This window comes from Crocodylus siamensis, chromosome 11, assembly GCF_052110815.1.
Source record: "Crocodylus siamensis isolate JL-2025a chromosome 11, ASM5211081v1, whole genome shotgun sequence".
Lineage (NCBI taxonomy): Eukaryota > Metazoa > Chordata > Crocodylia > Crocodylidae > Crocodylus > Crocodylus siamensis.
In genome coordinates this window covers 12213085-12225298 of record NC_143405.1, presented here as the reverse complement: position 1 = coordinate 12225298, position 12214 = coordinate 12213085, and positions in this window count along the sequence as shown.

Genomic DNA, 12214 nt, shown 5'->3' with positions numbered 1-12214 from the left:
GAAAAAACTAAATCTATCCTATCAGATGCTGACTTGGCCAGGCTGATCTATGTACTTGTATCCTCGAGGCTGGCTTATTGTATAAAATCTAGGGCAGAAGCCTCATCTCGAAGAAATCCCAATCAGAAAAAATGTAACAGCCAATCTGTTGAAGTTACTGTGAACATAGCCCCTCGGTGCTCCATCATTCTCTGCACTGGTTCCCATTCAGTATGAAGTCCAGTTCAGGGCTTCTCCTATAGCCAAGACCTTGAATCTTTCTCTTTCTAGGACCATGTTTTCTTATGGAGATTATGTAATATTATAGACCAAAAGTGGGTAATTCATGTATGCATTAGGCAAACCTTACTCTGTAACTATAAGTAGATTATGTCATACTGCTAAAAGAGTTAAGAGTGGGGATGGGCAATTATTTTGGGCGGAGGGCCGCTTACTAAGTTTTGGCAAGCTATCGAGGGCTGCATGGCAAGCAGCCAGGGGCAGATGTATATAAATTTTCTAAATTTTTTACGGGACCTGCATCCAGCCTGCAGGCCGCATTTTGCCCACCCCTGGTTAAGAGTGATCCAGGACCCTAGCTACCTTCCTCCATGTACACCCTTCCCTCACAACCTTCCCACAAACTAAAAGCAAAGTTATTTTCTTTGCTTTAATTCTGGGCGCATCACAAAATTTAAAAAATCATATTAACTAACTCCTAAGGGCTGGGAAAGAAGGATGAAAGATTGTTATTTTTAAAACTTGAGAAATACTTGGGAATGGGAGGACATACAGGTAAGTAGATAGGTAGATAAATAGGAAAAAAAAAAGAAAAAAAATACTTGTAACTGTTGCTACTGAGGTATTTTTAGAGCACTTCTCTGAAACCTCCTTGAACTGTGTAGAGCGATAAAGCACTGCTCAACACATCTGCGGCTTGTCCCAGGCCTGGGTCCCTTTGCTACTTTGAAGTCAGTTCTCAGTGTAATAATTTCTTCCACTCCCCACGGTCATACACACCTCCTTCACTGAGGGTATCTCAGCAGGTCAAGCTCTAGCATGGAGATTTGTGAAGGGGTTTTTTTTTTTTTTTTTTTTTATTATTATTATTATTCCTTGTCTTTCCTCTGGCTCCTCTCCTCTCACCTCAGTGCTGCGAGATTGCTGAGTCTCCATGGGCAGGCATGTGTGAACAGAGGCCAGAGGTGAAGCTCCACAGGGCTGGGAGATCTGCAGGCTGATGGCTGCTTCTCCTGCCAGGGGGATTTCATGCCATCTGAAATCTTTCTGAGAAGAAGCAGGGAGGGAAGCTAAGCTCTGAGCGGGTGACAAGAATACTGCAGGAGGAAAGTGACTCTTGCTGAAGTGCCTCAGGTTGTGACTGTCTCTCCATCTCGCTGCACTCGGAAAGGACCCGGTTGCTTTCACTGCCTCTCTCGTACTACAAGTCAGTTGATTCTCATGGGCTTTGACCAGCGCAGGGCTGATCCTGTGAGCCATTGAGCATCTCCTGAAAAAAACCAAAATCAATAAGTGTTGAGGGTTGCTCCGCACCACATGGGAGGTGTTTTGCACCTTTTAGGAACAGATAGATATTGGATAAGTAGCCCCTGTCAGCCGCTCCAACTGCATCCCTTAGCCCAACCGGGATATACAATAATAATTAACACACGGTAAAAAAAGGACTCAAACCTGACCTTTTGTATGGCTACAGCGGGGGCCTGAGGGCAGGGGCGAGGGCTGTGCATTGTCACAGGAGTAGTGACATTCAGAATGGGAGCCTGGAGTGATCACTTGCTACACAGATTTAAAAAGAAAAGGTAATTCATGCCTGGTTTACCTCCATCAGAATCATTTGGAACAATGCTCTGTACTGGAGGCAGCGGATACAATTGTTATTAGAGATGTTTGGGCAAAAAGAGGGCGAAATGTCAGCAGAATTTTTTGGTCTTTTTTTTTTTATAGAAATTTCAAAATTTCAAAATAGTTCCAACAATTCTAATTTAGGGCAATTAATGCTCTCACAGCTAGAAACCTCAGCTTCTAAAACACTGGATGTATAGCTTAATGAGCCTGTCGTGTGACCACAGTGCAATAATAACAGAACTGCCATAAACTGGTCATCTCCATTTGCTTATGTACTGTTCCATGAAAAAAGAAAAACTACCAGATTTTTGGATGAAACTTTGTGCATGCTGATCCTAAATGGTGCAAAGTATTATTTTAATTTTTTATTCTTTTTATTTTCTTTTTATTGTATTGACACATTTTATTTTTATTCCTTAGTATATATAGGATAGACCAGAACATGGGGTAATTTAATATAACTGAGCTATGCCAAGTTATGTTAGCTAAAGACCTGACACACACATTTTTCATAGCAACTTTCTGAGGATGAAAGCTGCGCACATGAGCAGAGTGTAACAAATTCCAGTTCATGAAGGTTTCAAAGAGAGATTCCACTCACTCAGCTCCCCAGAGTATGCAAAAGGATAAGATATTCAACCATAAAACATAAAGGAACACCGTTAGTAGAGTCCAAGAAAGGCGGGGGACAGATCATTTATTTGCCAAAAATGTTTTTTTCTGAGATGGCTGAATAGAATGGAGAAAAAAGAAAGCTACAGAAATGTATTCTGTTGGGGTGCACTGATAGAGATATTTGGGGTGGATACCAACACCCGATTTTTAAGGAGGCATATTGGCCAATACCAATCCAATTTCCAATACGCAGCCTGGCATTTTCCAGAGCAGTGTCTGGCTGGTGGGTCTGTTGTGATGGAAGGAGTGGGGGAAGGAAAATAAAAGGAATAAAAAAAAAAATAATAATACCTTGCACGAGGGCACTGGGCCGGGGGATCGGGAACACACACAGCCATATGCTCTGGATCTGTGGGGGCAGCTCGAGGCCCCTGCAGTGAGGGGGGGAGTGGGACTGGGCCTGGGGCTGGGGTAGGTGCTGCCCAGCCAGGGAGGGCCAGGGTGCAGGACGGAGCTGCAGCTCATCCAGGGGGCGTGGGAGGAGGGGAGTGGCTTCTGCTACTGCACGCACCACGAGAGGGCATGAGGGGGGCATGTGCATCAGATCTGCATTCAGGGTGCAGGTAGGCTGCCACCCCAATCCCCTCTCCCAGCACCAACACCTCCCCCACCCTGAGCAGAGCACAGCCCAGTCCAGTCCCTGCTGGGAAGAGTCTGGTGCAGCCCTGGCCCCAGCCCACAGCTGCAGCCCACCTACATCCTGCTCACAGATCCGGAGCATGTGACTCTGTGTTCCCCTCTCCCCATGCCCTCATGGGGTGTGCAGAGTGGCGCGAGCTGCCTCCCCCTCCCCATGCCCCCCCAGCTGAGCCGTGGTGCCATCCCACATCCTGCCCCGTCTGGGCAGCACCTCCCCCAGCCCCACTCCCTCCTTCACCACAGGGGCCTTGATCTGCCCCCCAACACACCTCTTCCCCCCCCTTTCCCCTTCACCACAACAGACTTACCAGCTGGAAGCAGCTCTCCATGCTGCTGGGCTGTGTTTCTCACAGCCTACATGCTCCACTGTGGATGCACTCATGTACTGGCCATTTATCCACCAAATTATTGGCCACATCAGGTGAAAAAGGCAATTTCCAATACAGTCGATTTTCGTTATATTAGTACCAATCCGGTATCAGACCGATGTATTGGTGCACCTCTAGTATTCTGGTACATGTAGGGGTTCTTCAGCTCTTATATATAACTAACCGGATCTTCACTGGAGCAGGGTCTGTCAAAATGCTCAATTTTGGTTTTCCACTTCAAATGCCTTTTGGCTTAGTAAGCAAGCTGGTTGAAATGCATTCAAAAAAAAGTAAATGCAGTCAAAATCAAAACGAAACATTTTGAAATGATCAGAATTAAACCTTTTGGTTGACTTGAACCCCTGTGTTTGTCTGGATTTTTTTTTTCTTGTGAATATTTTCGAAGTGCTGAAATTCCATTCAGATTATATAAGGGGAAAAAAACCCTCTGAGCTCTCAAAGAAAAAAAAATCATAGGAGTGAAACTGCTTCTCATCCTGCTATCCTGCTCTAATTTGCTGTCTCCAATGACCTAGCATTGCCGTGATTCTAAAGACACCTGTCTTCAGCTTCCCTTGACATATCTTTGAAGACCAAGGCAACTCTTCCCTCAGTGCCATGCACAGGTGGAAAAAATGGATGTCTCTTTCATTAGAGTATCATGGAAAAATAACGAAGATGCCAAATGATAAATATTTGACTTTCAAACATGAGAAAGAGGAGGAGCAGCAATAGCTGGGGAACAAATCTCTTGGGATGTCCTGCAGTCTGAATGTACAATGTTGACTGCATTGATAGGCATTGCAGATACAGTGTGTAAAAATGTGGGTTTTACAAGGAGATAGAATCAGCAGGGAGGCCTCTGGGAAATCACAGAAACTGTGTATGCTTTATGGTTTGTATCAAATTAAATGCATTTTTTTTTTTCTCAGAGAAATTGATCCTTGTTCTGGTTTAATTTTCCATATTCCTGTCTTTCAGGTCCCTTGCTTGAATTGTTCCTATTTATGTGAAAGAGGCTGATACTTCTCATCTCTTCTTTTTCTCTCTCTCTCTCTCTCTCCCAGTGCTTATAGGTCTCTCAGGAAAGTTGGTCTTACAGCAGAAAATTTATAAAGGTTTTAAAAGGTTTTATTAGAAAGGCTTTGGGTCCTGTACAATTATCAGTTCTGAAAGAGGCTTTGCCCACCTCCTCTAGTGTAAGCACTATTGATCATTTCGCAAAAGGGAGATGGGCACATGCAGAGAAAAAAAAAAGGGGAAGGCGGGATCTGGTTGTCTTTTAAACTTTGGTGATAAAATTACATCTAAAGATCTCCTCACTTGCCTTAACTCTGTTGGTCTGCACTAATTACAATGGAGCAAACTGTGCCAGTGGAGACGGAAACAGCTCATAATTCAACCTCTGCTGGACAGTCCTCAGAACAAGGGAAAAATCCAATAATTGAGTCATAGGATGAGCTTTGATTAAGAGGAACAATCCAGTGTCTTTGTTCACTGATTGCACTGGACACACCATAAAATGCTGTTACAGACATGAGACTTTATGAACTATAACCCTGCATTAAAAAGGCAGCTATTTTTAAAGTCCTACTTTAAAATATTCCACCTGATCAGCATCATTTTTTCTGGTCCTGATGTGAACAGAAAATTTAGTCTGAAATAATTCCTCCTATATTTTGGGGCTTGGTATTCTTCTTCTTCATCTTAAGTTGCTACAATTGATAACTTATTTGTAGTACAGAAGTGCCAATAGGCCCTGGCACCAGTCCAATTGCCTGTGTAATTTAGAGTAATACTTTCTGAATAGCCTTCAATAGTCAGTACAGCAGTTGAACAAGGGTACAAGGAAGACCTGGTCACAATTCTCTCCCTCCCACCCTGCCTCTGCCACCTATTTTACCCATTACCTCCACCACTGGGAAGTAAAATAAGCATAGTTACTAAACCCTATGTACGTTACTGGAAGATCTCGGAAATCCGAGATAACTATCACCCATAACCAGCTTCATGGATAATGCTGGTAGAAAAATTTCCAGTTAAACAAATTTCTGCTCAAATAATGCTGATTCAGGCAAATCATAGAGACGCATAGATTGTATTGATATTTCCTATAGGCAGTTATTGAAACATTTCCGCTTTACCATTTAGTTTCTCGTAGTGTAAATTACAGTATAATAGAACATGACGGAAAAGTCAAACCATCTGGACCACATCAAAATGAACCTTCTCGCCATGTATCCCAAAGAAATGTGTCAGAACTAGATTGCTTAGCTGTTTCTAAAATGGAAACTTTTGCAGTCTTTCTTTCCCAATAATTTTTTAAATTTTGATTTTTTTTGTTTCTGCCTGATTTAGAACAAAATGTCAAAATTTCTCATAGACTGAAAATGCTGGCTTCTGGTGATCCCTGTTCATAGTGTCGCATTGCACACTGCAGCAATCAGAAAGCAGAGGGAAGAGCTTGACCCGAGAGCTTTTAAAAGATCAAGCTTGGTCAGAAAGGACCCTTTCCTAGGGAGGAAAGTCAAGTACACAGGGTATAGTGTGCAAGGTGCTTTACATAGTGACATGCTCATTTGCATAATACACTTTGGATGATGCTTCGGTTTTATTTTGTACTTATCTGATGTCAGAAAAGTATATATTAAGTTATCAAAAAGGGGGGGTTTAATCAGCTTATTAAAGGCTTCCATGTATAATAAAGCAGTTATCTGGCAGTAAACCCAGAATCCTAAAGGAGTTTGTTGTAAAGTGACAGATTCAGGTCAGGGCTGTTAATGAACAGCCAGGTTGATGTGTGATGCATAATGATTGGGGAAAATGCTATTTGTATTTTACCGAGAATACAGGAGTGTAGGAGTTACCAAAACCTTTTGAACAATTGCTCCCTACACTTTTGTATCCTGCCTCTAACAGTGGCCGACAACTGAGGTTTCATTGAAACTTGAAACATTTTATAAGTGATGCACTAAACCTTATGTTGTACACTACCTGCTAAAGCAATGTCTTCCTGACTCAACCCCAAAGGTAATCAAGTTGCACCCTGAAATATAATATTTGATTTTATTATATGACCTCAGCTTCTGTAGCTATACATATAAAAAGGCAAAATGTCAAAGTTTTGGATAGGGAATGGGGCAAGGACTCACAGGACTTTTGCCATCAAGCAACTGTGTGACCTTAGATAAATTACTTTGTATTTGATCCTCTTCTCACTTCCCCTTTGGAACAGAAATTGTCACACTTGGGTGCATGTTCAGTGCCTACTGCAACAGGTCCCTAAAGTGGCTTTGTATGTTTGTATATACATATGTATATATTCCATTTCCTAAATGCACTAGCCTTAATTTCAGTGGCATATTCCTATGTTACTAGACTGCTGTAAGAAACTTGCATGTCAGTGCCCCAGAAAGCCAGCTGGGAACATCATCTAGTACAAATACAGCTCCTCCTTAATTAGTGGTGTTCCAAAGACCCCCTCAAGGCAGGGACTTTTTTCTTTTAATGTGCCTGTACGGCATCCTGATCTTTGACTGAAGTCCTTAAGAGTTGCCACAGGAACAATCATTATTAGTAAATCAAACTGTTCTTATTACTACATCTAAACTCTGAATTTCACTGGCTATTAAAACATTCAATGCAATGTCCGTCTTGAGTTATAACGCACCATATATATAGGATCCTGGTTGTTTGGGAACCTCATTCTTTTATGTACCATTCCAGAAGTTGAGATTAGGAAAAATGCATGTGCTAATAGGATGGGTTTTAAACACGGGTCTTTTTGGGTCATGTGCTTCTAGACTGTAGGATTCACTTAGGTGTCTCCACTATCAGGTGTTGAGGACTCTGGATGTGATCCAGTCAAATGTGTTTTTACTCATGTTTTTGAGTGGCCCCCTTTTTCTTCATTTGGACTATTCATTATTTAAACATGCATCTTGAAGATAGATTGGGAATGGGGTACTTTCAGCACTAAGCTTACAACTAATCCTTCTCTAGCCCAAATGTATTGACTTTTAGGAAGAGCTACAACGGTTTCTTATCTACGTAAGCATTTCCTGAGCTGTTTGCTTGGGTCAATGCTTCTCAACCTTTTTAGATGCAAGGTTCCCCTCAGAAAATCCCAGGTCTTAGCTTTCACTTGTTTCTTGACTATGGAAAAATAATAAAGCAACTTTTCTGTTCCAAACAACTCAGAAAAAGCACAACAGGTCAGAATGGTTTTGATACTATGGATTCCTATTTGAAATCTCAGTTTATCATGTGAATCCTGTAATATTGCATGGCACCCCACAGCACTCTTTAAAAGATCTCATCGCATACTGGCACCCTGGTTGAGGATCCCTGGCTTAGGCTGAACCTTCTGCAGCGTCTCCCAAACATGGTTCGGTTTCCAAGTGAAGAGAAACTGGAGACTTTGGGATTTTTTGGTACACAGAGACAAAAGCAAGAAGGTATATGATAGAAATATACAAACTAGGGAATGGCATAGGGAAGAAGTAAATGGAATAGTCTATTTTTGTATTATAGGGAAAGAACATATTTCTTTAAACTTAAAGCCAACAAACAATTGCATAGATATATTTATATGGGTCATAATTAACTTGTGGATCTCACTGTCACCAGACATTATTGGGGATAAGAGTTCAGGAGGATTCAAGTCTAAACTTCTATACGGATACAGTGAGATATGCAAGTTTAGATTAGGCAGAGCATTTTATATAAGAAGGGATTTAAAACCTCAAATTTATAAGCATTTTCTTAGGAAGAAACGTGTTATAAGGAAATTATTCTGTAACTGTTCTCTTCAGCGTTTCTTATCCCTTCCTCTAAGGCATCAAGTACTGCAGATGGTGTGAGACTACTAATTTGTTATGGCATGGCAGTTCCTGCATTCCTAAGAGCATAGTATTCTTTATTATTTCTAATATCTGTGTCATTCTGTTCAGTTCTTAATTGCTTTAAATCATGTGGTTGTAAATAAGCCTTATGAATGAATTAACTAATTTGTTCAACACTTTGGAGTATTTCTTGCTTAGACAGAAGGCCTTAAGGCTGCTGCTGTGAATCAGGAGTTATGTGTAGTGGACAACTAGATTTTCATCAACAGAGAACTAGAAAAATTAGTTTTGACCTGAATCAAAACCCATGTTCAGGCTCACTGTAATGGGATCCAAAGCCAGATCCAGGATCTGGGCCTCTGCCCACTTCTATAATGAGTAATACCCTTGATCCAAACAACATAGAAAAATGTGAATCTCAGGTCTGCATATATGGTTCAGAGCATATCATGGATCCATGCTTATTATTCTGTACTAAAAATCACAGAGCCCAATTCTAGACTTAGTGGGTGTGTCTACACCTGTGCTTTAATGCACAGTAGACTATTCTACTGTACATTAAAGCTGCACGAAAAAACATGCTGATGCACAGTAGACTAGCTTACTGCACATTATGCATCACAAAAAAGCCATTCGCTTTCGCTGCTTCACATTAGTGCAGCCTAATGTACCTTCATGTAGTATCTTAGGATGCCTGTACATGAGTACGAAGACTGCTTCAACACACTGCAATTAATCGAGTCTACTGGTGTGTGGTAATGATATGCTTTAGTTCAAGCACCACCGCTGCCATTTTTAAACACAGGAACACTGATACACAAGACGCCTTCTTCTCAGAACCAGTGTAATTAAAGAGCCACATCCCCAACGCCCCCAGGCAAGTGTAAAAGTGCCCACGTTAGAGGTACTAAACTTAAAGCCCAGTAGCAAAGGCACATTAATGAATGTGTAGATAGACCCAGTTATACCTTCATGAAACTTGAGTAACTGAAGCTGTATTTATTTAATCAGGGGGTAACAGAAAACAAATATTGGTCCACTGTTTCCAGTCCCCAGACTGGAATAAGTATTGTTTTATCAGCAAAATATGCCTGTTCAGTCCTCTCTTTGCACCAAAACCGGGCAAACAACTTTTTTTACAGGAGTCCCTTGGATGGGAGCTGGAATTGTGAGTAAACGTTTGGTTTTTCAGAGGACTGTAACAGCAGCAATTAATGTAATAGCAGAGCTTTCACTCTTTACTGCTTTATATATGTTGCTAAGCAACTTGTTGGGAAACAGGACCACCACTGACACCCAGATTTGTCAGTGAAGGTAGAAGGATGCTTGCAATTATCACTTCTACCTTGTTCTCCTTTCCTTCTCTTTCTTCCTGTTTGTATCCTTTGCCTTCCATAGTCTTGGGATTGAAGCAATGGATGGGTTCTCTGCAGCTCTGTACAGACTCCCTGGGTTTGTCTACATTGTTAATTAATGCGCCTTAGATACTGCCCATTTAGTTTAGTACTCCCTTAATAAAATACTAACTAAATGCACAGTAACTTGAGTTACTCCACAGTAGTGCTGGCACGTGGTTATTTTGTAACATTTACTGCGCATTAGCCTAATAACACTGTGCAGTAGGCTATTAGCATGGTTTTTAACCATTACACTACTGCACAGTGTTATTAGGCTAATGCGCAGTAAACGTCTCGTGTAGACATGCCCCCCTGTGTGATAATGGGCAAGAATAACTGTTCTTTCTTTCTTTCTGTTGGGTGTCATGTTATGTTTCTCTCTCCTCTCTCAAACTGACCAGCCCCAGAATCTGCCAGCAGTACCTCCTCTCTTGCCAATACCTTTTGAGAGTCTCTTGACCTTCATTTCTACTCAGTACAAACCACTCTCTCATTAGCAAAGCTTAGTCAAGGAGTTGTGTTTGCACTTCGGGATGTCACCCTGACAGAGCTTTTCCCACTTACGCAAGCCTATGCTATGGATGGTGATGGTGAAGGATGTGTTAGAAAGAGCGTTCAGAACATATTTACAAAGGTTCCAAGAGGAGAGCGTGTACTTCACATTTCCATCTGAATTTCCATCTGAAAATTTGCTAATAAAATCATCTCATTAGAACTGGCTGAAACACTTCAGAAGGAAAAGTTTTCCACTAGAAAATACAATTTCCACTGGAAATTTCTGAGATGCAGCTAGACGCTATGATGCATCAGAAACTTAACATGAGTTAACATTTGGGGTTCATGCAATTTTGGGTTGCTTTACCAGAGCCATTGTATGTAAGACAGGAGGTTATAGTAGTACTCTACTTGACGCTGGTTAGCCTTTGGCCTAAGTAATATGGAGATAAATTGGGAAGGGACATGCAGCAAAGATGATAAAATGCTTGGAATGTAAGTCATATAAGGGAAGTTAAAGGATGTAGGTGTTTTTAGTTTGGAGAAAAAAAGATTAAGGAGGGACATAAAAAAGTGTTTCAATTATTTGTAAGGCTGCCATAACAAAGACGAAGAAAATGTGTTCTCCCTTGCCAAAGGGGTAAGACATCAACAGATTGTAACAGAACAAAACATATTTAGAGTGAATCTTAGGAAAAACTTCCACATTTTATGAACTCTAGGACAATGGGACAAACCACTGGGGGAAGTTATGGAATCTCCTTCTTTGCAGGTTTTAAGCAAAGCCTGGGTGGGGTCCTGCATGAGGTGGTTCAAGAAAAGCAAATTTTGCATCCATTCAGGGGGTTAGATTGGATGACTCTTGAGGTCCCTTCCAACTGAACAATTATACAATCCTGCAAAATCAAAATGTTTGCTAGGAATGTATCAATTCTGACAGAACTTTTAGGGAGAAATTTGGAATGAATTAATTTTAACTTTCTCATTCTATTTAAGTAAATTGATTCATCTTGATTTCACTTTTAGTGCCTATTAAATATGTATTTGTTGTTCACTCTCTCTCTCTCTCTCTCTCTCTATATATATATATATATATGTTTTTCTCTCTTTAAAATAAAATATTTTCAAGGTATCATTTTTTTCCATTACTTTTGAAACAATGGAGTTTTGTTTCTATATTTTGAAAAAATACATTCCCCACATAATAGAAAAAAATGTTCTTATGAGGTCTCATGTGTTGATAACAGACCCTATACATTTTTGTGGATATTATTGTAGGGTAAATGTTGTACTATTCATTCATTCATAGGTATTATATCATAGGAAGTCCAGTCTCTCATACTGGACATTCCAGCTGGAACCAGATAAATTTTCTTTTCAGTTCTGGACCTGGTTCTCATTTATACTAGATCACTTTATATATACTGTTATAAGCTATGAAGTTGGCCAACATTTATTTCATGTAAAGATTTTCCATTTGTCTGTGGTGTCCTCAATCATTTCTTGATCCTTCAGCCTATGATGCGGTGAATGGAGTCTCCTACTCCTCAACCCTGTGGAGAGAAGAGTTCATTCCCTTTTCATTAACAGTGGTTGCATCTACTCAAGATGCTGACTACACAGTCATTACTGTGCAGTCAGTTAGTACTTGTTTATATAAAGTAACTGGAATTACTGTGCAGTGGTGCCAAAGAACGGCTTTTTCATGACACTAACTGTGCAGTAGCCCAAGGCACAGTAGTGTCTCATCACACTTCCTGCCAGGTAACACTACTGCGCAGCAGTCATGGGCTACTGCACAGTCAGTGTCTTGTGTACACATGTCTAATTAGCTCTGCAGTAAAGTGGCGCTGTGTACATGACCAGTGCTACTAGGAGGGAGTAAACTAATTAACTCTGCCATAGGATAGTACTGCCAGACATAAGTACTATTCTATGGCAGAGTTATTTA